Below are 23,050 nucleotides of genomic sequence, written 5' to 3'. Positions count from 1 at the left end.
TCCTCTTCTCTCCTTCCTTTGTACTTGTTCTTTCATCAGCACAAAGCTGAAGTGAACAATAGTACACACTCAGCTTTACATCCTGCAACATCCAGGACTCTGAAGAACAAAGAAACAAATATCCAACCAAGGACTAAAGATAGCAAATTCAGTGTGATGGTTAACTTTAGCAGCAGTGGAAAGTTCTGGTGCTGGTGGAAGAAGGTTCATTTTAGGAGCCAAAGAAGATGAGTACTGAAAGCTGGTTCTGATGTGGGCTGGCTATGAAATCCCAACTGAGTCACTCTGCCTCTCCAAGCTGCATATTCTGCAGCTGCAAAATGGGGTTTTGGCCCAGAAACCCCGGTAGTGGTTTTATAAGGCATTATAAAGGACTGCAAGGAATATAAACAAATAACTGTTTTTTCATGTGGGAGGGCAGGAGCAAAGACAGAAGGGAGAAGAGCAAATACATTGAGTGGGAGTGTGGGGATAGCAGTAGGGACAATTTATTAATTTGGTTTCCATCTCATTCTCATAAACAGCCTACAGCTGAGTGAATCTGCTTGTTGATCACTCTCTGCCTGCTGAGTATTTCCCTGCACTAGGTCCTTGGTCCTGCTCCATGCTGCAGGCTGCCCCTTGCTGCCCTGCCTGCACCCAGCATCTCCACCCAGTCAGGGCTTGCTCCCACCTCAAGGCGCTGAGCCCAAGCAGCTCCCTGCTTTGGTCCATGGAGACAGATGGGGTGACTGTGACTCTGCACCCTTCGGTCACTGCATCGTCCTGTTTGCCCTTGGTCTGGAAACTGGACTGGGGAATCACATATCCTTTCCCCACTGACTTGTTACAGAAGGAGAAAGAAAACTGTTTTCCTCTCCCTAACTCAGATGTCCCTCAGAGCCATCGGTGCGAAGCAGATGCCACCTGTGGGACCTGGAAAGCAGGGAGGGGGAGTGGGGCAGGTCAATGCTCTGTGTGGTGCTGTGTAAGGAAAGACAAGGTCTTGCGTTTGTCCCCTTCTCACTGAATCTCTGGTAAATCATGTCCTTGCCTGCTGCTATAATCACTGATTACATGCCATTTCCCTGTTGCATTAAAGCTGCTTTCTTAATTAATATCATTTTAAAGGGTGGGCTTGGCACGAAGGAGACAAGCTGTTTTGAACTCCAGTAAACACTGTTTATATGTGATCATCCTAAGCAACTCCTGCAGCCTTTCTATGGTGAGCAGGCAGAAAACACCACGAGTTAACGAACTGTGTTTTAACCACCTGATGCTGGTCAAAGCTTTGATCTATCAGGTTTAAGGCTGGGTGGAGGAGGGGAGGCAGAGTGCTCTGCCACGCTCCCCAGTGCCACCGAAACTGTTAATCAGCCTGCTCTGCAGTCTGCTGCAGAGTGTGCTTTATTAAAGCTCCCTGCTGCCTGCACACGTTCACTGGCACAGACATCGAGAGACAAGCAAACACTTTCCCGAGTGCAGAGTACTCACTGCTGCATTGCAGAGTTTACTGGCACAAAGTGATGGGGGTAGGTAATCGCAGGTGGAGACTTGGGTCCTCCCTCAGCTTGCCTGCATCTGCAATCTCCTGGATTTCTGTAACAGGGGATACAAGGAGAGCTGGCAGCTAAAACATGCCTTTGAGGGTTCTCTATCCAATTCCTGAATATCTGGATAGCATTGCTTGTACTAGTCTCAAATGTAGTCTATACTGCTTAATGTGTTTTTTGTTTACAGTTACTCCAAAAACCTAAAAATTAATTACCTTTGAGGTACTTGAAGGGGTAAGCATAATTTTATTTATTATTGTTGTAAACTAACCTTGCCTCTGCCTAGAGGCCGTCTCTAAGGCTGAGGATGCCATGTGCTGCTGAAGTATTTAAATTAAATTCTGCTGCCTTTCAAGGACCTGGCAGCCTGAGTATTAGAGGCTTTTTGGTTTTCCTATAGGTTGTCTCATATAGAAGGTTGAGCAGGATTAAGTCACTTTTTGAGGAAATTGTAGGTGATTCAGTTGATTTCCTTTGTCCCCTCCTACCCCCCCTTACCCCTCCCCACCCCGGTTAGGCTTTTTCCTTTTCTTTATTTCTTCTGTGACAGCATAGAAATGTTTGATTATTTCTTGAGGTTTAATACCAAATAGCTGCTCTGTTTTGTAATATCTGTAACCACACTGGATTTGTTGTTTTTAACAGACAATTTTTTCTGGAAGAAAGCTGGTATTTGTTTAAGAATTGTTAGGTATTGCATTTCTAATCTCTAAATATGCATGTGGAAACTTGATTATAATAATTTTATTCTTTGTGAACAGCTGATTCAGGATTTCTTAATTCTCCTTGTATTTTTCAGGTATGTATCTCAGCTGCTTTTTTTTTTTTTTTTTTTTTTTTTTTTTTTTGGTGAAACAAGGATGGCTCAGATTTCTTCTCCTTACGTGTTTCCTGGTGATACAGTACTGCAGTCTCTGTCTTACTCAGCTTATGTCTAATTGCAGAGCATTTAGCAAAAGAATTCAAATGCAAGTTTTAGATTTGGAGTTAACCATCTAATACACTCAGCTTCGTTAGAAGATGTCATCTGAACAGCAAAGATAGTCTAATAAGGAGAAATTCATCTTCAGGCCTATGTGAAAGTGGGCTTGCATCAGTCTGAATCCAGAACTTGTGGCTTGGTAGGGTTTAGGGAAAAGGAAAGTTTCTTTCCACTGAAAAGCCAGGATATATCTGTGTAAGTGTGACATCTGTTGCAGCGCTGCTTACTGACAGTCTTCTGGGACAAGCTGGCCAGAAGGACTGGATATTGTGAGAATTAAAGCTCGGTGTTCGTATGGCAGCTTAACTGCTGAGTGCACATGTTCTGAAGGAAAAACATGATTTACCTAAAAAGACCTCCTGGGGCTGGATTTCTGGAGCTGTTGACAAAAATCTCTTGACTCCCACAGGAGCTGGTGGGAGTCCTGGCTTCCAGGTGCTTCCAAAAGCAAAGTCTCATTGTCAAGATGAAGGTTATGACAAAAGAAGACAGATATGGTTTCATTATTATTTTAACCTTCCATATCAGAATTTCATACAACTAAAACAAGGATGACATTTGACTATCTTTAAGGAATGGTAGGGGTTAACATAATATAATATTCCTGCAAGGAAGACATTGGTAAGTGGCATAGTTGTTATGCTGTTAATGGCCATTTTTGAGCAATTTTTCCTCATTGTTCAGATCCTACTTTAATTCACTTCTTCCAGTGACCCTTTCAGTGTTAATCCACCACACAAAAGCGTTGCAGTTTTAATTAAAAAGGAAATCTCTATCTCACTAAGCTTAGTCTGCCATCTGATCATGCAGTATGGTTTACAGACAGTATTATCTGTCTAATTTGCATCATAAAACCATGACTTAAGCAAGGCAGAAGACATCGGCAACCCTCAGCAAATAATGCTGCTCTAACCAAAGCCAGCCATGTTTTAAGCAAAACTCGACTGTAAGAATGGAGATGTGTGTCTCACATGGTGCTGCACACAAGGAGGGTTACAGGGGCACAGAGAACTCGGTGGGATACCTCTTTAACATAAAACCTGTAGACCGAGTTTGGAGCAGCTCCTGAAAATATATGCTCCAGCTTGACAACAAGATAGGAATTTGAGGCAGGATTTAGTGGATTAAATTTTTTGGCTTCTGGTATAATGAAGGCTAGTGGTGCTTACTGACCTTTAAAACCTGTGATCTCAAATACTGGCAGTTGTTATGTCCCCTGTCGCTTGGAACTTCATTAATTAAATTGAGTGGTAAGCTGCAAGGCTATGAACTGTCCTGAGGGCCTACACGTGACAAAAATTCACACTGGGCTGGGTAGTATCCCCAAATCCCATTCCAGCAGGTGATCAGCAGAAGTCCATGACTGGGCAAAAATCTCCTCTTAGCTGTTATGTTTGGATTCAGGTAAAGCAGCTGTCCCAGGGCAGTATGGACTTGAAGGAGAGCAGTGACATCAGCATTGCTACTCAGCTCCCAACTGCACCGGCACATCAAGGTAGCAAACATAATCTGGGAGTCCCTGAGTAACAACAGAGTCATACAGAACTATTTTTTGCATTATTGTCAGATTTATAAAACATTGTGGGAGGAAAGCAGTGAGGGAAGGGAGAGAGAAACTGGATCTTGTGTTTCTTATTAGCAGAGGAAGGAGGAAAGTATGAGTTCTGTGTTACTCTGTAAGCTCTTTACCTCAGAGGAAGGTGAACCCCACCTGGCAGAAATTAAATGTTAATGTATCAAATTATGTCCAAAAGCACATAAAGCTCAAGGGACACCTTTTGATACCCTTTGAAAACAAGATCTAATTTAATTCATTTGCATATCCTGATACCCAATACTGCAAATTGGCATTGGTGGGTTAATGCACTGCTACCATTAGGCTCCCTTGAGCTTATTGGAAAACTGTAGTCAACAAACTTCAGGCACTGAATTGAAGTGTCTGGTCAGGGAAAACCAGATCAAACTACATCGTCTTAATTGTGACCTGTTTTGGGATGCAGAAGGGTGGCAGCAACCCTTGGCGGAAAGAAACAGTAAATTGATTTTGCTGAGAACCTCATCAATCACTGGTCACAGTGACCCATGGATCATTAATCTCATTAAAAACTTCAGCCTCATGGCAAAAGTAATAGCAGACACGCTAAAAGTGTGCAAATTAGATATGCTTTCACAAATGCAAATGGGTCTGGCTGGTGTCCCTGAGGAGAACTCCATTTCTATATTGGGCAAACTTTTCACTGGCTCCAGCCAAACTTCAGCCATTTACTCTGTGTCAGATGCCATCTTTAGGAGCTGTGAAAACTGTACAGAAGGTATGTGGTCTGTTAGTGAGTCATTTTTATGTACTCGGTTCAGGGAAGGGAGAGCTGAACAGTGGCACGGGACATCCGCACTTAATGCTGTGACCTTATTGACAGCCAATCTCTGCTGCCTGAGCTCTTTAGGTGAAGTGATTCAAAAAGAGTCTGGGAAACTGCCCTGGTTCTGGCCCAAATCAGTGGGAGGATATGGCCAAGGCATTGTGTTATTTGATACCATCTTATGTCATGGGTGGGGGAAAAGGACTCCCTGAGAATGTACTTCTGAGAAGAAGGGGTGTGGGTTCCAGCTGGGAGCAAGTGTGGCAGATAGAGAAGTTGAGATGGGGTGCCTCTGGCTGTGGTCATGTCACCTTGGGCTTGGTGAGCATTTTGCATGTAAATCACCCTCTTTTAGCACACTTTTGTTATTAATATTGTTGCTGTTACTGTTCATTTTCTTATCTCATTGCTGTTTCCAGTAAATTGTTCCTATTTCAACCCATGATTTTTCACGTAATTCTCGACTTCATCCCTGGAGCAGGAAGTGAGAGGGAAAATGGGGGAGCAAGTGCTTGGCATCTTGTTTGGGTGAGTCTCAAGAGAGGCTGTGACAGCAACACATTGACAGCACACAGGCAACACTGATTTTCTGTGTGTCTGTGAATCCAAGGAATTTTTATTTTCTTGGAGGGTATGTCAAAGAGTATAGTCAGCTGGTAATGTTGGTCTTCTCAAATAGAGCAGAGCCCATTGTATCACCGAGATGCACGTTTTGCTGTCATCTGTAGAGTTGTAAGAGCATGCTCACAGTTGCCAAAACCACTAATGTGCACAGTACAGCAAAATTTGTACTTGTTCCTCTCAGACCTTGTGAACACAATCCATGACTCTGAGTGCATCCATGTAGTCCATCTGTAGTCAGATGGCACTTGGACCTGGTCTCCCAGTCATCTATGTGCAACCATATTGGCCCAGCTGAAGCAAGCTAAATAGCTACCTCTGCTTAGAAAGTTAAGTGCATTTGAGAGGGTTGTTCTCAGGGATTTGCACACCCCAGACACTACCTACAAACACCAGGACATGTTCACTTCCTCCTCCCAAGAATGTTCTCCAGTGCCCCTAGACTTAGGCATACAAATCTCACTCAGCTGTGCTTACCGGCCTCCCAGCTGGCCTGAAAACCTGGGGATCTCTATATCAATCCTCTTATTATTTGACTGCTTGGAATTTTTACTGAACCTTGTGAATAAAAAATCTAAAAGCTTTTTGGGTGCAAAAAGTATTTCAGGGCTGCCATATTCAGCACTTCTGGGATATCTGCACATCGCATAACTGAGGCTAGTTCATGCTGTGGATTTGGCTTGCAACAGTAAGTACTTTGACTTCATATTCATCCAAACAAAGGCTGTGCATGTAGACAGCTGTGGTGCCAGTGCTTATACTGGAGCAGCTTGGCTGACATGCCTCCATCTATCATGAAATACACCGGCTTGGGACCCGTGTGCCATAACATGAAGCTCTATGTTGCACTGTCACCTAGGACTTGAGCATCTTGTTGGGTCTGAGAGGTCTGGGACTTTAACAAGCCTTGCAACAGATGAGACTCTCTGAGGCCATTCATTCACCCCTTCCATCTTCACTGCCATGCTCAGGACAAGAGGAGGGGCCCCAGGCATGAAGCCATGCTTCTGGCATTGCCTGCGGCTCTGGTAGGTATCTTGTCTGAGCTACACTTACTGAAGAAATGAGAGCAATAGGATGTGTTTAGGTACAGCTGTGCTTAGGAAAGATACACTGTGTGATTCAGCCATTCTCCAGCAGAGGTGGGCAGCTCAGGGGTCAGGACAAGAGACTCACCTCACCCTGTGCCTTGGGTACTGCTAACACACACACACACACACACAAGCAGCCTTTTCCAACAGCAGCCTCCTGCCCTTGTTTGCCAACAATGACATCCAGACCCTGCAAGCACTTCATATAACAACTTGCTATGTCACAGCTTGGCTGACAGTTAAGAGTCAGGAATATAACTGGGGCAACAAACACCATCTGGCCAAAACTGGCTCTAACAGGCATCTGTGTGTAGCCATCCATGGCCCTAGTTTGAGCTGGCTCTGTCAGCACCCCAGTGCAGGAGGTTTTCTGTGGTAGGACTGACATGGTGTACTGAGGAAGCAATGGCAGCAGACATGGTCGGAGCAGAAGCAAGCAGTGTGTTATTGTAGCAGACTCTGAACTCCTTTATTTGGCTTGGTCACCTCACGAGGAGGATGCTGATGTGGTCATCTGCCATGCCTGGGGCAAGTGCATTCTGACATTGGTGTTGGGAGACTGAGGAGATGCTCACCTCCAGTTGCAGACTGCAGTGGAGGCTGATAAGGTGCCAGGTTTGTTCCCAGAGCACTGCAGCGTGGTCACGGTTTGTGTGTTCCTGAGGGACACAGGCCATGCCGTACAGGCTGCCAGGGAGCCAGGGCTTGCTCCAGGTGTGAGCTGCAAAGACAGTGTAAACAGGGCTTTTTGTCTCCTTCATAGCAGTGTCACAGGACGTACTGGTGTGTTTGAACACAGTACACAAACCCAAGGCTCAGCCATGAGTGCAGGGGAGCACACCAAGATCATTGCTTCTTAGACTGTTAAATGTGCAATGCCTAATGTTAATATTAACTTATATACTGAATGGTTTGGAAAGTACCTGTTTGTACCGAGCTCTCCCAACTGAAACATTTCAACTGCAGTGTTCTCAGCACAGAATTCATTATTCTGAGACTTGCTTTCCCAATTAGCTGGAAAAAGCCTGATTGTCTGCACCCTTTTGATCATATTTTAGCTCCTGTAATAGCTTTACCTGAGATAGATTGATGAGCAGAAATTTCTTTTAAAATGCTATGATTATGGACAGATTACACATTCTTTGTGAATGAAATTTCTCATGTAATTGGTGTGAATTGAGGGACAGCCTTTTTAAACTCAATTAGTAATGCAGCTAGTTCTCTCTTCTGACTGATGCAATGTACGTCTGTCATACAGGAGTATAACACTGAGCTGTGTACTTTATTAAATGTGAATATGTAAACATGAACTTTGACCAAACTCAGCCTCCTGAGTTCTACTCACACTTCAGCATGAACCCAGGGTCTCTGTCATGTAATTTTGACTGTTCCAGATGCCCGTCTCAATGCCTTCCTGCTGATTAAAGAGCAGATAATACGATCCCAAACTATTGTCAGCAACCTGGACAGAAACTGCATAGCTTACAGGTACAGCATGACTGAGCCTGTGGTCAGACTGGTGCTTTCACCTCAATATTGTTTGTTTCATTTGTAGCTTGCAGAATATCTGCCCTGCTTTCACAGATAATATATCATGGAATTAAAGAGCTTAGGGGAAATATACTTTGTGAGAATAGATGGAGAACATTTAGGTTGTTTTGTTCAGAGAAAAGCTGACTGAAGAAGAAAGGAGAACTGTGTTCAAACATATGAAAGGCTCTGCAGAGAGGAAGGGATAACTTGTCTGTTACATATGCTGTGAGCAAGACAAGAAGCAAGGTTCTTGAATTGCAGTAAGTTAGAAGAAGGCAAAAACTTCTTGTCAGTAAAGAGGTAAGGGGTGGAAACCACTTATGAGGAGAGCATGGAGGTTCCACCATTTCCTCAAATGCCTGTTGGATGTGCTATCAGCAAAGGCAGGGCTTAGACCAGCATAGGCAGGGTCAGAAAGGGGAAGAGACTCAGCTCCCCTGAGCAGATCTCGGGTCACCATGAGCAACAGCAGAGAGGCTCACTCCCTCTAGCTTCTCCATTAATGGGGTTGCATAAATATCTGCCACAGGTACAACTCATTCAAATTTATTTTCAAAGCACAATCATTAAATTGCAGAGCTGAGAACAGAGGGCAGGTAATCTAGTTCTTAGTTATCTGTGCTGCCCACCACACCACAAATACCCCCATTCTCCTGATACATGAAATTAAGCTAGGCTGAAAATGACTTTTCACCTCAGTATGGTCTAACACAGCAGTGTTAGCAGCAGCAGCCCCAAGTCCCAGGGGACCAGAAGAGACCTTAATTAGGAGGTGTGGCTTTTTCTGGAGAGATGTGATTGGGCAGGTTAGAAAAGTATTTGAAGTGTCCTCCCATGGATGCCATCATGAACAATAAGTTACCCTTGTGCCCCGGGTTTGTAAGCAGGTCATATTTTTACGATGTCAAGCATGCTGCTGTCTTTTCTGCAATAAAGCTCACCTAATCAAAAAAAGTCAGAGCTTATCTAATCCCCTAGCCAGAGATATTTCTGTGGTGGCTACAGAGCCAGGTTTCCTAGCAACCTAAAAGGCATTAGACAGGGCTTTGTCGACATTTATCTGTAACACACAAAAACCCCTGTTCGAATAATATCATGGGTGTAACATCAATTGACAAAAGCCAGGAAATTCAGAGCTGGGGCTGATTTTCTATCCTTGCCTCTCATCAGGCTGAAAAACAAAAGGCACAGTCATGTGAGCGATGAGCAGAGCAAACCAACCTTTATATTTCCTGGCTTTCTCCCAAGCGGGAGGCCATTCAAATGAGGTGCTTGTTATTAATTTCCCCTGTTTAAGACAGGTTTAATGCTCGCATTAGGTAGCACGTTGGCAGCGCTGTCAGTATCTCCATGGGCTACCTTTTTTCCTTGGAGGGGCGAACTGGAGTGAGGAAAGAGATAACCCAGCCCCTCTGAAACCTTTGGTTTCTCCATGGTGAAACCAGTTTTCAGATCCGTGGATTCACAGGTGAAGGCTGCAAGCCTGCTCTAGGCAGGGCCACCATGGTACCCCCAGGAGATCGCTGTTAGCTCAGGGTGGAGCCAGTGAGGATACACAGTTTAAAAACAATCAATTTTCCTGCTAGTGTCCAATTCTAGATACAGGAAGATGATTTTCACAGGTTTCAAGGGATTCTGGAGATGGATGTTGGAATGGATATTGTCATCAAGCATTTTGAAAATAAAAGGTCAGGAGAAAAAAGGATTTAATGTAGGTGGATTTTTTCCCAGACCAAAAATATGCTGAGGACTGGTGAATGGTCTGAAAAGTGATACTTCAGTAATGTCTTTTATTTCTTCACTTGTAGCAATAACAGTGTTTAAAATCTTACAGTTTGAAGTTTGTGGAGGAGACTGATGCGGGAAGGGATGGAAGAACTGCCATTGCTGCTGATTGTCACTTCAAATCCTTGGGGGAAGAGTCTTCTGAAAGTGAATGAGAACAGATCACATCTCTACAGACTTCTTGAGTCATCTCACAGAATTTAACAGAAAATAATTATTTTGCTTCAAATTGATACAATGTGGCTTAAAATTGCTCAAAGATAAAAGATGTGTTCATTTCCACAATCTAATTTATCAGCTGGGATAAATTAACTCTCTGAATTCTGTGCAGTTCTGTATCTGTACCATCTCATTTCAACAGGTAGATTTTCATATGTGTATTTGCATTGCTTTAGTAGTTCCATCTCTGGGGCTTTCACAGAAAGATAACAGCCATTTTTACATTTGCTTGAGGCCTGACTGAGGGGTTTATCTCCATGTAAATTTTCCAGCCCAGCTGTGAAACCTCTGAAATGGATGGTAAAGAAAGTTTTGATGAAACTTGACTATAGTTGGGTACTTTGCTGCTGTAAGAGAAAATCCCCAGTCGCTGTCAGTGGGTGAGCAGCTGGGCTTTCATCCCTCCTGTAATCTTCATTAACATAAGAGTTGGTGTTTTGCTCCCCACACATGGATTCCATACTGTTTGAACTCCAGGAGGCTGGTGGGATAAAGGCATGTGTACAGGCCTCTCTGCTGACCACAGCCAGCATTTCTTTAGCAAGCATAGCATGAATATAAACGTTACACACACCACAATGGAGAGGAATTACTATGCACACTATCACTTTCAAGCCTTTGAAAGAAACAGCAGCAGAAGGAGGTTCTTGCACTTTCTGCCGACATCATCTTTACTGTCCATCCATTTGTTCCACATTTAGGCTCCCCACTGGCAAAGCCTCTATTATGTGCTGAAAGACCAGACAATGGGAGCCCACTACGCCCGGCAAATGCACGCATTGTTCCAAGGGCTCCCTATAGAAATCCCTGTGTTCGCATGACCCGTTTTCCAAAGTTTGGGTTTTTTCTTTCCTGAAGGGGGAGGGTAAGAGGAAAAGGGACAGTGTCTCACAGCTCTGTGCAGATTAGTGGTACGTTCATGCCCATATATTGAGATGGATAAAAGAGCCACAAATTTTTCCCAAAGTGCTTTTTTCTAATGCATGCATGAACTCACATAACAAGCTTAAAATATTTAGTGAACACTGAAATGAATGGAGAGTGTGGGAGGGGGGACAAAACTAGCAGAGATAATTGAATACACTTAGCAGTCATAGCAGCTTTACATAGCTGTATCATATTCTCTATGGATAACACAGCCGGGACAATATGGCTAGAGTTTTAAAATATCTAGGGATTTCTGTCTTAAGATAGTTATCAATAATTGCAAACTTAAACATTAAATATTTTTGGCTTTGTTAAAATATATATCTCTTTATTTAATGCATGATAAAATATCATTAAATAGAGAACATTCTCTCCTTGGTGTTTCTTCAGAACTCAGGTAAGCAGGAAGGATCTCTGAGTGGGGCTGTCCAGGAACTAAAGTCTGTCTTGGGGAAACCACAGGCTGCCAAAGACACAGCCTGTGTCTTTTAATTCACAGCCTGTGAATTAAAACACAGAAGTCCCTCAGACTTGAGAGTGTTTGAAATGCCAAATGAGAACAAGGAGATGGGTTGCTATAACACAGGTTTGTATCACCTGTGAAACTGGTGAAGTCCTTCATCACTGGAGAAAATCTTGCCAGGTTAAATCGTAGGTTTCCAGCTTCATTTCAACTGAGTCAAAATTTGCACCCTTGCCCTAGTTCTGACTAGGAAACCCACTCAAGCCCACAGACTGCAGCAACACATCCATTTCAGCTCACACCTAATTAACTGCTTAATTAGAGCAGCACTGGGGAAAGTCTGCTCTTTGTGTTCCCTTTCTCTCTGGTGCCTGCTGCCACTTGTAGCAGCACAAAGCTCTTTGAGTGGCTGAGCCTTCCTGGTCACGCATGGCAGGTTCAAGGTGAAGGTCTCTTTTGCTGGGCTTTTCCTCTCTCTTCTGAGATAATTGACCTTGATGTCACCATGAAGCTCCTCCCCAGGTCACACCACTCGCACTGCAGCCAGTACCTCAGCTAGAGCTGGAGACTAATGCACAGCTGTTTAATTTGGAAGAGCAATATGAAGGTCACTGAGGAAGGTAATGCAGTCCTGTTGATTGAACATGTGGATAAGGGCAACACAAAAGCATAATCTACTTTATTGGGAATGCGATAAACCAGGTTTATGTGTGCAGTTGGCAAGCAGTACTTCTGAGCGTTACTCCATCAGATAATCCAGGCAGCAGAGCACTTCTGTATCCCTCTGGTCCTCTAATATGGCTTGAATCTAAGGATTAGGTAATTTTCATATTTGTAGGGTTTTCTAAAACAGTATTATTTCTTTACTACTTGTTTCCTGTTTTTTACTTATAAAATTCTTATTTCTGTAACCAAGCAAAGGTAGTTTAAGAGGAAGATTTCTGATATTCCAAGGCAAAACCCCTCCTTTTCTATCCAGAGTCCAGAAACCCCAGAAGATTAACTGGGGTTTGCAGACAGACTCAGCAGCTTTGCTGCATGTGAACATGTGGCTGGGGTGTTCCTTGTGTGAGACTCATCACACACATGGAGCCCAGGTGGTTTGTGGCTGGGCTGTATATTTGCCGTATATATCTCTCCAGCCCAGGTGTCACAGCATATACCAGGGAGTTTGGGTCTTGTAAAACAGCCCTGCACAACATTTGCACACCCTTCTCTGCACCAGGCAGGTTGTGAGTGGGAAGGAAGGAGGTGGTTGCATTGTTAAGGTATGATGGATGTGATCCAGAGGAAGCATTGGCAGAAGATGGCCCTGTCTTCTAGCTCTTGGGATCAGGATCCTGAATCAGAGCTGTGAGAGGCTTTGTCTGATTCAGCTGCTAGGCAGAGGGACACCTTTCTGACCAGGGAATGTCACATCTGTACACATATTTGTTAGCAGGTGTTTGGCAGCAGGTCAGACATAGAGACAGCTTTAAATGAAGCATAAAACCAGAACTGTGAGGTTTACATCCAGGAACAACTACTTTAACTGTTGTTAAGGCTAGAGCTTAAGTTCCACAAGAAGATGTGGACATATATTTATGAATAAAATTAGACTGGAAATAAAAAGGATTTTAGCCATGAGAGGAGTGCGATTCCAAAATAGCTTTCCAATGAGAGTAGAAGGGTTCAGAAGCAGTCAAACAAGTCTGAGATTGAGATTTACATGATGCAGTTGCTGGAATAGTGAGGCCAAAGACTCAAAGGTATATTTCCACTCTACCTTTCCTTCTTGCTTTTATTTTGACCCTCTTTGTTACTTTAATTTCTCCTTCTCTTTTTTCCTGTTCCTTTTCTACTTGGACGACAGGCCGGAAAATCCCCTCTGTGCATTTTTTCTGTCATTGTTGCATCCATTTGGTAGAACAAAGCAAAGGCAAATCCCATTCTGGTACATCTCAGGAGGCTTATTGAAGTCTGCAGGCAGAGCCAGCGTGGGGCAGACCCTTGGGGCACAGGAGCGGGGGCTGTAGGAGGCCATGATGCCCTGGTGACACAGCAGAGTCCTTGCCCTCCTGGTTCCCCTTGCTCTGTGCTGAAAACACACTCATGCCTTGGCAGGGCATCCAGTTTCAAAGCACTTGAAAGCTTTCTGCTTGGGAAAGCTGAAAACACAGTATCTACTCAAGAAGACTGTTGAGGGGTAAGATTCATTTAGGGGATGACTGCTGTGTTTCTGTGGAGCAGAAAGGTCCAAAATACAGGTACAGCTGTAGTGAATATCACTGTAAACAGACTATTCTGTTTAATTGGAAAGGGAGAGGCTGACCAGATAGCACCTGTTGGGGGGAAGAAGGAGATGCCCTCAGGACCCAGTGCCAGGAGCTGCAGGGCAGCTGCACCTTGACCTGCAGTTGGCATTAGCTGTGAGTGCCCATGATTTTTGAAATCCAGTCCTCCCATGCTTGGCAGGGCTGGACTGAGGCGAAACAACAGTGCCAGGGTTCCTGCACCATACCACTGGCACTGTCACAGTATGCCAACCAATCCTGCACCTACCTCTAGATTCTGAAATGGAGCTTGCAGAGAGCAACTTGTTTTAACATACAGTAAGTACGAAGAGGGGCTCTTTGGCAGGGGGTATAATGCTTCCTGGCACTGGCTGCTTCATCTGCACTTGTGCCCACTTGCAGTGACTGTATTTTGCAGCTTGCAAAAGAGCTGCTTGTCTTTCACTACATGTTTTTCTGAAAAAAGTAAGCATGTCTTGCAAGAAGTTTGGCCAGTTAATACAAAAGTGATTTGGATGCTAGTCAGACCTAGTCACTTTTTTCTTCTATCACACTCTTGCAGCAGATGTTTGGGTCATGGGCAGCCACCTGAGAAGTTGCCACAGTGCTGTTAGTTGGCATCAGCACCTCCCTTTCACAGAAAGCAAACTGTTGTTTTTCACTGTAATTTGACGAGCACCTCAGCTGTGTATCAGCTAGTTGCCAGGGTCATGCTCTTCCTTACATCCTGGCCATGGGACCCTGCCTCCTCCCTCAAACAGCTCCAACACTAACCAGCTCCAGTGCCCTGGCATTTCAGCATGCCTAACTGGCAGAAAGATATTCACCTTCAATTTTAGCAGGCCAAAGGGGAATGTTCAAATTCACAGGAGCTGGCCAGAGAACACCCAAGTCTGAGGATTCTGCAGTTAGATGGGCTCAGGCTGATGAAGAACCAACATCCATGTGTTGCTCATAATTTATGGGGAACAGATTTAAGGCATCCAGGGCATATTTCACCTTGTCCGTGATCCTGCTGTAGCTTTTCTTAATTGCCACAACAATGAATTTAACTTCTTTCTGTGTAACCTGGTCATTAGAGATGATATGCCACTACAAACAAACCCTTCTAAGTACAGTATTAACAGCTGAGTGAAGGGGACTATTAGAACTATTGCAGTTTTCTTCTCTTGATCAGTGTTCTGTGGGTTTTCCCTTGTTGGAAGAATAAGTTAATACTAATTAAGATGAAAGCAGAATACAAAGTGGAAACTTCCAAAGTGTCTGTCACTTGCATTTGTGCAAATTAAAACATCTCACACGCAGCAAACCCAGGGCCTTTCTTTTCTTCCTGTAGATTTTGTATTCCACAACCAGCCTGTGGAGCAAGATGTGTGCTGTCATCCTGCTCACTCTGATGCAGCCCATGCTCTGGTAATGCCACAGGACCTCACAACAGGTTGGTATTCTACACTGGCAGCTGTTTCACCACCAGGTGCCTGGGGGAAGGGCTGCCAGCTAGAAATATCTCTAACACAGGCAGGAGGCTGTGACCAGGTGTCCTCTTGGCACCATAAACCCTCTGAGTCAATAAACCTCTGAGTCCCTAGGCAATATTTAGAGCCTTTAAATTTTTGTCTGTGTTTTTTTTTTTTTTTTTTTTTTTTTTGGGGAGGGGGTGTTTTTTTTTCTTTCAAAGTTTCCGATGAGATTTAATCTTTTAAAAAAGCATTTTATTTGCAGCTAATGACCTCAGAATCTTGTCTGTCTAATTGTAATAGAAATAAGAAACACCCAAGCCATTTTCACAAACTCAGTCAAACTTAATTCTGTGGCCATGGACCTTCCTGCTGACTCCTTGGGGATGTTCTTGCAACATGGACCATTGTTGTTTGGGCAGTTTTTACTGTTTTTTCCCTCACGCAGACACACATCTAACTTGTGTTGGTTTTGACCAAAGAATCCCTCGCTCATCCCATCCCTGTGCCCAGAGGCTGGCTCATTGCATGGGATGGCTGGTACTTTTATCTCATACTACAGAATTATAGAATGGCTTGGGTTGAAAGGGACCTTAAAGGTCATCTAGTTCCAGCCCCCCTGCCATGGGTAGGGACATCTTCCACTAGAACATGTTGCTCAAAGCCCTATCCAACCTGGCCTTGAACACTTCCAGGGATGTAGCATCCACAGCTTCTCTGGTCAACCTTTTCAAGTGTTTCACCACCCTCACTGTAAAGAATTTCCTCCTAACATCTAATCTAAAACTCTCCTTTTTTTTTATTTTAAAACCATTTCCCCTTGTCCTATCATGACATGCGTTTGTAAAAAGTCTCTCTCTGCCTTTCTTGTAGGTCTCCTTTAGGTACAGTTTATTAGGTGTTTCACTCTACAAAGGGTCTTAACTGAGCCTGAAGGATATTTTCTTAGTGCTTTAATCAGAACAATTTTGAGTAAGACAGATTAATGCCTTCCAGTATTATTAGTTCTCTTGCAGCAATAGGTAAAGTATCAGATCTTAGAGAAACACTTATCAGCAGTAATGTACTTCTCATAAAACTTTGAGCCTATAAATAATGAAGTTCTTCCCTTCCTGGAACATCCTTGATTATCGTAAATCCAGAGGGATTGTTACAACCTGCATGATGTATTCATGCACATAACAAAATTTTGCATGGTGCCAAAATATTCCCTGTAGTTGGAGGGATCATGTAATAAAAAAAGAAGAAATTGTCCAGCATGGTGGAAATCATCTGCTTAAAATGAATCATGATTGAATGAACTGCCTCAGGAGCAGAAGGAGCTCAAAGAGTCAGCAGAGCCCATGCTCTGGGTGCTAATGATACTGCCTACTGATCTGGCAGAAATGTGGGCATTTTTATCTCTCATATGTGGAAAGGCATGTCAGCTGAAGAGAAGAAACAGCTGGTGTTCTATCAGGTTAGACCTGATGGATACCTGCCTAGAAGCTAACATAATATCTGTGTGCTAGCTACCCCTACGTGATGCCCAGACCACAGAATAATCTGTAATAACCTGACTTTTTGGTAAATTTAATTTTATTAGTTTTATTTAATGAGGCAGATTAAATATTATGAGACAGGAGAGTGTGGGGAGGAATTCAGCAAATGTTTGTAGTAGCTCAGTGAACTACAGATATATTTTTCTGCAGATCGGATTGCTGCTCCATCCTGTCATCACATTCATGGATGCTCTGCCTCTGCATGCTTCCCCTCACTTCATTGAGCATTGCTCACATGGCAGCAGTGTGTGGTGCCTCTTCAGTCACCAGCCTCTGGACTTCTTGCATGAGGTTACTGTTTTAGTTTGAATAACGCGGGCTCAGAATGAGCCATGGATCTATGGAAGGTTTCCTGTGCTCTCCTGCCTGTTCCTTATTGGATCGTAACTTCACAAGTACAGTTTCATTAGAAAGGCCCATAACAGAGATTGCCTTCCCACTCTTTCCTGTTTACATGATACTGCTTACATGTGAAGGGCAGAATAGTCTTTTTCCTCTCTGCATTCCCAGCACAAGACATTTATAAATGCATAGTGGCCACTTTAGTCTAATTTTGTAGTGTCTCTGTAGGAGGGAATGTGGAGATAAAGCAGTCCACTGGGGCCTTAGAACACTGGGATTAATTCTTCACCTGATATACAGCTAAACTGGGTAATTCGGTTCATTTCCTTTTTTATCCTAGGTGTCTTTTGAAACTGGGGACAATGACGTTTACATAGGTAGGATCACAGTAGGCAGGAGCGACCGCTGCAGCAGTGGGCATCGCCATCCCAGCTCTAAGCTCACGACCACTGGTACCAAGACAGGAGATTTCAGCCCAGGCTTTCACACTGGTGCTTTTTGAGATGCCCAGAGCTGTGCCTGCTGGCTGTGCTGGCTGCTCCAGGTTGTGTGCAGGTCTGTGCCACAGGCACTGCTGCAGCTGTGGCCAGGCTTGCTCACGAGCTGTGCTTGTTTGTGGGGTGCCGTGGGCCACCTGCAGAACAGTGTAGCCCAGAGCTGCTTGGTGCTCCTGTAAGAGAAGCAAGAACCACTTGCTAAAACTTCCTGGGCTTTTATCCCTTTCTCAAAAGAGAGAGGAATGTTTTGAAGAGGTAGACCTGCTGCAATCACTTGGTGTCTGGGACCTAGATAGTCTGGTATTTTGTCTGGTAAGGACACCCACCAGGCATCTAGGAGGACAAAGCAAGAAGCACAAAAGGGCAACAGTAGTAATCTCCCACCAAGAAAACCTCACTCCTAATCTCCCATGCTGAAATATTGCATGGAACATGATTTATATTTGAGTTTGTGCTTATGATGTATTTATAACCCATTAAAGTGCCTATTCTTCCCTTGAATCTGCACTTTGATTCTATTCTCTACATAACAGTCTGTGACAATGAGTTTCCCAGTCTAATTATTGATTGTGGGGAAAAATATTCTTTGAATTACCAAACATTTCATTTTATGAGCATTCTCTGAATCTCTGCTAAGAATATTCTATTTTCTGTATCAGTTCTACAGGATTTCAGAAGTATACCATATACTGTATGAATATTTCAGTATTTCATTTTCCTTTGGAGCCCTAGTATTGAAATTATATATGGTAATTTTTTTTAAAAAACAACTAATATATTTTCTTTTATGATCATGTCTGGCTCAAACTAGAAGAAAAAAAAAAACTTTTTTACTTAAAATCTGAGACTCATAGAATCATTTAAATTAGGAAAGGCCTAAGTCACAAATTTTCCTTTTTTTCCTGAGTTCCAGCCAAAGCTCTCTTGAGCAAGGTCACCAGCTCATCTTTTAGCACATGTGGACCCCATGAAAAATCTGAATCTTCTCTGGTGAAGCTGCTTGGCTCCTTTCTCAGCTAACCTGTGTCTGCTACAGGCATATACAAATGCATAGGAAGAAAGCTCTATTCCTCCTGATGAGGCTGGTGCCATGTTTTGGCAATTAACTAGCCCTGAAGAGCCAAATTATGAAAGTAACTAGTTTTGACTGATTCACATAGTTTTATATTACTAAATTTTGAAACTTTTCAGAGGCTGAAGATATAATTGAATGCACTATTATATTTTTACCTGTTTGATCTTCTATCTTGCCTTTACTGTTGACTTCTTTGGCATTATATTTAGTCCCTGGTTCAAGTACATGCCTACATATTGAAAAGTGCATTGAATCACTTCCTTAAGGAGAAGACACATTTGCAGATCTAGAATTAAGTCAGTGTGACAAGAAGTCCTTGAATATATACTGCATTTGGATTTCATCTGAGTTTGCTTCTTACAAATATTCCTTTCCCTTACAGGTTTTTAGCTTATTCACTCACATGGACTGGGTATTTTCAGTAGCTGCTTGGAAAACAGGGTGACTTAAATGGGCTGGAGCAGATCTAAGGCTGAGATTCAAGAATTTTGCATTGCATTTGCCCAGAGAAGACAAGGAGCTAAAGAGCAGAGACTAAATTATTCAACAGTGATTATCAAAACATTTTATTCTCTGCCCATAGTTAACCAATTCATTCCAAAACCACAGAAGCAGGAATTTCTGATGTGAAAACCTTTGGATCCCCTAGGTGTCTTATGTGCAAACAGCAGGGCAGAAATGTGGAAAAACTGACACTGGCGTGAGAGTTTCAGGTACTGACTGCCACATACACTTCAAACTTAAATAACCATATTTTTTCTGCTTCAGAGACTGACTTTGGATGTCCTTGAAGTATGGAATTATGCATTCTGGCAAGCAAGTAGAGAAATGAACCAGATGCAGCAATTTAGTCATATAGGGAGGTTTCTAGTAAATTTTGCACAACGGGGTAGTGACAGTGTACTTAGTAAAGCCACATGCCTTTGTAAAAATAGTGCTATTGATTTTCTTCGTGTGTGTATCAAATGTTAGCACATTCATTAGAACAGCAGCCTTCCAAACACTGCTGTAGAACAACCAGCAGGCCTGGAGTCAATATCCATCTGAATACTGGCTCGCTTTCAAAGGGCAAATTAATATTAGGGCATTGACTTTTCATGTTATAGAGGAAAGATTTTAAAGGAAGCATTTATCAAATAGAGTTAGGCAAGATTTAACAAATACAGCTGGGCTGCAGGTCCTATTTGAGCAGGCAAAGATGTGTGCACGCAACCGTGTACAGCACTAGCAAAAAAGCATAATACATGTTTATACATATATACATATACATATACATATACATATACATATACATATATATATATATATGTATTAAATTAGGGTTTTGGTCTAATACAGTTACATAAGGAAAAAAATGTGGAAGATACTTATCTAAGGAAACTTTCAGTTCTAAACTCCTGTGTGAGTATATTGAAATATCACTGAGTAGGAATGTAATGTATTACAGTGATTGAATAAATACTGTGTCTGTGTCCTTACAATGAATCTTCTTGTACAGTGCTGCGAACAAAGCAGCACATTAGTCCAAATATAACCTTGGTTGGCAGTAGCTGTACAGGAACAAAATACAGGCCACTGATTCTGTTGAAAAAGAGTTAACATAACATAGTAAAATCAACCTTTTATTGTCTCTCCTTGTAAGGATGAGAGATGAAGGAAGATGAGCAAAGGTCATTCCACCTCTCATAAATTTACTATGAATTTGGGATTTACCTGTTCTTAGTGTTTCTCTTTTGTATCTGTTCATGCAATCATTCAAACTTTCATGGTCCCTGAGGAAAGGCCCTGTGGAATGTGGTGCTTGTTGTGATCATCTGTACTCTTAATGTGATTCTGTATTCTTAAACCCATGAGGATGAACATGTTTCTGGAGAGCAAATGGTCTCATTATCAGGTCACTACTTGTTTCATCCACTAAACTGTAGGCTTATCTAATTTCTGTGAGGTTTATTTGGTTGGTGTGTTGGTTGGCTGGTTGGGGTTTTTTGAGTTTTCTTGTAACCCATTTGACAACATTGCTCCACTGTCAACTGGAGCAACCTACCTGTGCTGGGTGGGTGGGGAGAAGAGGAGGTGAAGATTTACATTGCTTTAGCTACCAGCAAAAATTGCCCCTTGGAAACAAAGCCAAAGCCACCTCCTGAATTATCCTACTTCTCTTTCTTACTTAGAGAGGGGTACCAAAGCTTCAAAGGCTCTAACTTAAGCACCTTAGTTAGGTGGAAGAGAACAGGTAGTTATATACAGATTTTAGCTGTGTTGATTGACCCTTCAGGATGTTGCTGAAGGATGCTTTGGTGAGGTGCCTGATACACTGGTGATACCACACTGGTGCCTTCCAGCAGTCCCAAGGGCATTGTGTCTGAGCCAGGACTGCTGCTACAGATACTGAATTCAGTGAAATCTTCACAAAATCCCAGGTGGATCTCTTCCTGCTTCCTAGCCACATGCTGCAGATATTGAACTGCATTTTCCTTCCAGTCTATATTTTTTTTACTTTCTCTTTTGTAATGCAGAATGTCAGTCTAAGAGGATGATTTCATTTGTTTTATTGTTTACAGGTCTTCTTAATTTTCAACCTACATGCCTCAGTGAGTTGTTTTGTGAGGTTTGGGTATTGCAGCTTCTCAAGTCTCAGCTGTTACACACTGAAAAGTGCTTTTGTGGTATTATTGTGTGGCAAACAGTTAAACAAACATTTTGGAGATACTCTATGTTTCTAATGGAAATAAAAGGTTTCTGTTTCTGTATTATTTTCTCCATTCAGATGTCATTGTAGCTGGTACTGGATGCCTCTTTCCAGTGTGTATCTCATTTTGAACAAGATTTAAGTGTTCTTAATGATGAGACTCCTGTTGGTTTATTTCTTTCATGTTGAAGGCATTATTACAGCAAATGAATTTTACCCTTTGCTCAAGATGCATATCCCAAATATTTTTATTTCCTGCTCCAATAAAAAAGGCCTTGGCTTTGGGCAGTCAGCCTGTGTAAAGGACAGGTTTTTTTATTGTTCTCCACAGAATATGACCTCTCTGAAGTCTTTCTGAATTCCTGAATCTCCTAGAACACTGTTACCAAAGTTGTGCTCTAGAGTCTAAGGGGTCACCCAGAAATCCTTACCGTGATGTATTGCATGTAGCTTGTCTTTGACAAATGCTGAGCAATAATGTTAAACCTTTCTTCCCTTCCCAGCAGGATAGATTTTCATCTGGAGTGTGGTGTCTTCAAAATAAATCTGAGGTAAAGTCATCAACAGAATGAGCAAATGGAGCATTGAGGAGTAAATATGAGGCCCAGTAGGGGTTTGAGTCTTCCTTATCATTATACCACCAAAAAGAATTATTGTAACCAGTGAAATTAATTCAAGACTTCTTTTCCACTTAAACCACCAGTTCAGAGAGTGACTTTAAATTCATCTTTTAAAGCAGTAATTCACAGGTGGCAGCAGATTCAGGATGAATTTAAAATGCTGGTTGGAGAAACTTGACCCCTGTGACAGAAAAGCTGAGTTCCAAAATGGTGAAGTGCCCAAAATATGGACTCCTCTCTCTGCCTGATTTTATTGAACAAAACTGACATTCTTTACCATGTTTTTAAAATACTCTGGATCAAGGCTGGCATGGATGTGCAATATATTAAACTACAGTTATTTAGTTAGGTAACCTTTCTCCTTCTTACTCTTCCTCTCTTTTTGAGCACCTTGTAGCTACCTGCGGCCAGTCTGGGATCTGCCATGTGGATTGCTGAACTCTGAGATGTGGCAAGCTCTCAGAAACACAAAGTCTAGGCACTGTGTGGAAATTACCCAGATTACCAAGCTCAGAAGATTTAAAAATGTTAGCTTTTTATGTCCTTAGAAAAAAAAAAAAAAGAAAAAAAAAAGAGAAAAATCCCTTTAAAAATAACCAGATCCTTTTGGAGCACGACAAACAAAAAATGTAGCATTAATTAATCCCATGAAAATTTCCCTTTGGCAATGCCTTCCTGTAAGTAAAACACAGCCCCTAAAACTGCATTCCAGAAGGAAAAGGTTCTCAGATGGCCACTGAGATAATATGAGAAAATTCTTTTTGGAAACATTTGCAGCCAAAGCCCCTCAGAGAAGCTCCTTGCTGCATTAATAGCTGGACACTTCCAGTGTGGAAGAGGAAAAAATCTGGTTTTTCCCACGCCAGCCCCAGGCACCCCGAGCCTACACCCGCAGCTAAACCTGGGCCCATTTCTAGGCTGGGTGTAAGATGTTTTCCCAGCTGGCACCGCTCTGCTGGGGGCTGTAATTCATTCCCTGCCTCCTGTAGGGATGAACACATCAGAAAGGGGGAAGTGAGCCCCATGCGCCTCTCAGGGATGAA

The 23,050-nt window shown here is 42.7% G+C and overlaps 2 long non-coding RNA genes across 2 annotated transcripts; both read left to right on the top strand.

The window, feature by feature from the left end:
• Nucleotides 1-702: 702 nt before the first annotated feature.
• LOC137475383 (uncharacterized) lies at nucleotides 703-22,923 on the top strand. The gene is made up of 3 exons (XR_010999851.1): nucleotides 703-1,511; nucleotides 15,123-15,224; nucleotides 21,891-22,923. It is a non-coding gene; the product is annotated as an uncharacterized lncRNA (long non-coding RNA).
• LOC137475384 (uncharacterized) lies at nucleotides 5,651-11,415 on the top strand. The gene is made up of 2 exons (XR_010999852.1): nucleotides 5,651-6,523; nucleotides 9,928-11,415. It is a non-coding gene; the product is annotated as an uncharacterized lncRNA (long non-coding RNA).
• Nucleotides 22,924-23,050: the final 127 nt, after the last annotated feature.

Source organism: Anomalospiza imberbis, chromosome 6, assembly GCF_031753505.1.
Source record: "Anomalospiza imberbis isolate Cuckoo-Finch-1a 21T00152 chromosome 6, ASM3175350v1, whole genome shotgun sequence".
In the NCBI taxonomy this organism is placed as follows: Eukaryota; Metazoa; Chordata; class Aves; order Passeriformes; family Viduidae; genus Anomalospiza; species Anomalospiza imberbis.
This window is presented reverse-complemented; position numbering and strand designations above follow the sequence as displayed.